At 29.2% G+C, this 4,977-nt stretch overlaps 1 long non-coding RNA gene across 1 annotated transcript; it reads left to right on the top strand.

The window, feature by feature from the left end:
- Positions 1-3,004: 3,004 nt before the first annotated feature.
- LOC134249884 (uncharacterized) lies at positions 3,005-4,848 on the top strand. The gene is made up of 3 exons (XR_009988387.1): positions 3,005-3,101; positions 3,399-3,424; positions 4,682-4,848. It is a non-coding gene; the product is annotated as an uncharacterized LOC134249884 (long non-coding RNA).
- The last annotated feature ends 129 nt before the right edge of the window (positions 4,849-4,977 follow it).

The raw sequence follows: 4,977 nt of genomic DNA, 5'->3' as shown, positions 1-4,977 counted from the left end.
TTTATAAAATGTTTTATATGTTTATATATCGATTGAAGATTTCAGACCACAGTCAAGAACGATAACTCTGTTCAAATGTAAACAATGGCCAAGAACTATGTTGACAATGCTTGATTACTACTGAAAGCTAATCTATCTTTCTAAAAAAAAAAAAAATATTTGTGACAATAAATTTATATTATGGAAGTTAAATTAATATGATGTTATTTCTGAATTTAATTTGTTCTTCAGTTTTACTTGAATTTTTAAGTTTCGTTTGAAAATATTCTTCCAACGTATATTAACGCTAAATACAAGTAAAAGTATGTTTTATTTTATTCTAGTATATTATTACTTTGTTTCTTACAAACTAAAATAGTTTTACTGTTGTTTTATGTATTTTAACAACAACTTGGTAAGTTTTCCTGACACCCATGTTTATTGTGTATATACACAGAGTCCTGTAGAGATACGTCCCTGGTATACCTGTATACAACACCTGGGGGATGTTATTCAAACCTTTCAATCCCCCTGTTGTTTGTATACCTATTTACAATAACTTTTGAACAAGGCTGGGGCTAGGTTATAAGATTTTGAATTCAAATAAAATATTTAAATTAATGTAGAATTATTGAAATTTCAGCTCCTATTATGTATGACAAATAAGGTCATAATAATGAAATCATTAATCAAATTTTTTTATATTTGATTTCATAAATAAAAACATTCTTTGAAAATTAAATTAATAAAGAATTGTGATTTAAAATAGACTTAGTCAGCATAAACAGTATTGTAAAAGTCTTGAATTGTATGAAAAAATTCAAAATAAAAGTATTAAAGGCACAACCATTGAAGATTTTTTTTTTATTAATTTGTAGAACAAATACAATGCAGAGTGTAGCTGTTATCTATCCATTTCTTTATTAAAAAATGTGTTAGTATCCATCATGTAATTAAAGATAAAAATTTAGATTATTAAAGCCAGTGATACTCTGGATGTGGTAACTTTTAAAAAAAAAATATCTTATTTGATAAACTTGGAATTTTATAAATTTGATTTTCACCATGAATTATATGTACAAAAATAAAATTAAAAATTTAGAAGTTGAATTTAATTTGATCTAGCTGAAAGAAAAGTTTTTTTTTTATAAACAAATTGTATATGACGCGGACTTCAGTAGCCAAACTTTATCATGTTTTTTATAACTTAGGTTCTGAAATCCTTTTTTAATTGCATTATTGAATGTCAGCGAATTCAAAAAGTTATTATTTATTATAGTGACATTGTGCACTATAAGAATTGTAATTTGCACTGTAAACAAATAAACAAATTAAAACTGCAGTCTAATAATTATAAGAAGTGCTTTCCATCTTCGACAGAATTTAGGACTTGAACAGAATTAAAACAAATGTTATAACTTAATGATGAACACATTTAAATTTTCCACAAGTTCATCATATTCATCAATATATTTCCAGGTTACCTGAATACAAGACCATGCATCTGAAAATTCTCTAATGCAGTCTAAACTTCACAACATAAGAATCTTTAAGGGATGTAAACACATCTATCTTAGCTGGACTTTTTATTTTTGCAGTTTTATTCACACAGGGGTAATTGTTATAAGAAAAACATAGAGTTTAATAATAATTTTAAAAAAATTTAAGATACCATAAAGGATTCACATATGCAACATGCACATTATATATCACTGTTGGCAGCTATAAATTTCACTTCCAATTTCATATCTATTATGAATTAGTGATGGATACAGGTTGCTTTCTCATATCAATGAGTACATTTTTTTTCTGTATAATTTCCTAGGAAACAAAACAAAACAAAACAAAAAAAAGAGACCAAAAAAACAAAAAAAAAACAAAACAACATACTTCCCCCCCAAAAAAAAACCTCTTTCTCATATGTTTGATAAACCATAAATTAGCAACTGGAAAATAATAATGAATGAATACTGAATTTAAAAATTAATTATTAACATTGTTAGAAAACATTTAAAACAAACACCTTAATTAAAAATTCTGTTTTTTAACATTTTTTTTCCTGTTGTTAGAACTGCTACAGAAGGTTATAAATGATTGGAATTGTGAAAAATTCATAAAATCTTTGATTAATGGACTAATTAAATTGTTACTTTAAAAACCATTCAATTAAAAATTTCACTTAATGTCTTTGTTTATAATAATTACATTAAAAGATTCATCTTCAAATGAACTTTAATTGCATTTTATAAATAATTGGAATTTATAAAAATGACTTTATTTCTTGATTAATCGACTACGTTAAATTAGTTAAAAAAATTCAATTAAACATTGCACTGTAATGTCTTTCAACATGATAAATATTTCATATTTCTTTTATATTCTTAAGGTTTCCTTACAAATAATTTTTTTAAAAATAATATTCATACATAATTTGATATTCATATTGATAAAATTCATCATATTTTCCACGGATTACTCGAAACGACTTCAGCGATCGGGACTCATTATTTTTCTGTGGGACTCATGTGGGACTTATTTTCCCCGTGGGACTTGTTTTAGTATGTCCTGTAAAATTGGCTATAAAAATTTACGGATGTCAATATCATTCAATTAAACATCACCTTAGGCCTTATAGTACCCCATTACATTCAATTTTATGGGGTTTCCACCACTTTATTGGGGTTTCCCCCCCCTGTATGGGGATTCTCCAAAAAAAGGGGGTTTCGGGTTTTTCCAGTCACCCAAAATTAAGGCAGAAAGGGATTTGACATAGGCTATATTGACTGTACCTACTGTCCTGCAGCTTCCACATGTACTTTCTCATCATAAATGATTTTGTTTTTCACAGATTTAAATAATTAAATAAATTGTTTAAAACAATAAATACATGAACGTACAAAATAGAGAAAACATTCCTCGGTCTTTTCCGGGCATGTTCCGACAACTCCCGACAAGCCCAGTGGGGTAAAAATGAAAGTAGATTTTGGCCAACCAATGAAAATGCAGTTAACAAAATATTTGTCCCCGAGATGTAAACACAAAGCCAACGAATGAAAGATTGAAAGAAATGCTTTTTCAAATGGAAAATCAGAAATTATAAGATATGAATTTGGAACTTTTAGGTATAATCTTTGTAGATTATATATATTTTTGACAACTGGATGCATTGACTTATATAATAAGAATTATCTACCATCAGATTACAGAAAATGAAAGATAACTTGGGATATTTCGAATTGCCTCTCTTTTTTAAAATCAGGGGGTTATGATAATTTTTAGAGGACTTAAACAATGGGTACTAATTGTTTCACTTTGAGTGACATGACTGTGGTTAATCATGAACCTTTTTTAAAGATTGTTTAAATTTTTCATAAATTAATTATTTAAAAAATTTAATTCAGTTTTGTTTCTTTTTTTAGAATCTTTTGGGCAGAACTACCCAGAGGTATGTTTACTTATTTACAGGTCTTGCTTTCTGTAGTTAGGCCCTGAATTACTTTAACTAAGAAAAAAACAATCAGGTAGTGCAATACAGTATTGGGTAGGGTAATAAATTCATGAAATATTATTGTCATGTGTGATAACCAGGTCCAGTCCAAAAACTATTTTTACGGGGGGGATTAAAAATTTCTAAAGGAAATTTTAAAACCCCACCCCCAAAATAGCTATTTTTACCTACTTTCTGCTTTACTTGCATTTTGTGGTCAAACGCAGGAAAAAGCGCAACATGGTGAGCACTGAATTTATTGATACAGTCACACTGATGATGGATTTGACAAAAATTTGGCCTTGTTACTATGTTTATTATCAATTTTGCATAGAAAGTAATGTAAAATTGCCCATTCAGGAAGTAATCCTTTTTTGGTCAAAATTTTGTCGTATTCATCATTAGTGTGACTGTATAAAAAAAAATGGTATTTACCATGTTGGGCCCTTTTTAAATTTCCCTTTTGGGACGAAATTGATAATACAAAAAGTAGGTAAAAATAGCTACTTTTGGGGAGCTTTTTAAATCCTTTTCCCTAGCTATTAATAAACTACATAGGTAGAAACAGTCTTTGGACTGGACCTTATAACATGCATTGTGCAATTGAGTGCAAAAATGGTTTTCAAGGGATATAAAAATCATAAAAAAGATAAACTTCTCTTTTGTAATGTCATTGAACTCTGAATCTGCTTCAATTTTACTCACCAAAATTAACTCTTTGATCAATTATGGAATCAGAGCCAGCAAAAACATGCCCAAATTTTTTCATCCTCTATGGAAACTTCCCAAAACAGTACCCTGTACGGGGTAAATGAAAACGTGAAGGCACACTGCGTACTCTCTCTATGATAAAAACGAAATATGACATCACAATGCATTGTAGTTATCTTATTAATAGATTGAGGCACAGGTGATAAGACTCTGATGTTTACAAAGAATTTTTATGGGTACATATGAAATAAATTCTTTATCCAGGTCCAATCAAAGGTGTACAGGGATTTACCCCCCGGGTTTATTAACACCCTTTGACTTTCACCCTCAGGATGTATGGAATAAAACCCAGGGGAAATCCCCTTACACCATTGATGAACCTGGATAACTAATAGTATCTCAATATCTGTAAGGTGTTGATATTATAAAATTCTTTAAAGAAAAACAAAATTATCTTCAAGTGATTATGTAAATAACAGGTACATGTATGTCATTCATTCGTAGGATTTTGATGGAGCCTTGGACTGCATCAGCATTGCCATTACCTGTGCCTTCAACAGACAGGGAACCTTATTAGCTGTGGGTTGTAACGATGGTAGAATTGTCATATGGGATTTCCTGACAAGAGGAATTGCCAAAATAATTAGTGCTCATGTCCATCCTGTATGCAGTCTAAGGTATTTGTACCCCTTGATTTCTTTTATTGAGTGCAGTACTATGTTTTTTTTAGAACTTCCTTTAAAAAACAGAAGACCCAAAAAGTCAGAAATGTAAATTGACATTAACATGTATTTGACATA

This window comes from Saccostrea cucullata, unplaced genomic scaffold (genome assembly GCF_032062105.1).
Source record: "Saccostrea cucullata isolate Sc308-1 unplaced genomic scaffold, CSIRO_AGI_Scuc_v1 ctg16481, whole genome shotgun sequence".
NCBI classification, from domain to species: Eukaryota; Metazoa; Mollusca; class Bivalvia; order Ostreida; family Ostreidae; genus Saccostrea; species Saccostrea cuccullata.
This window is presented reverse-complemented; position numbering and strand designations above follow the sequence as displayed.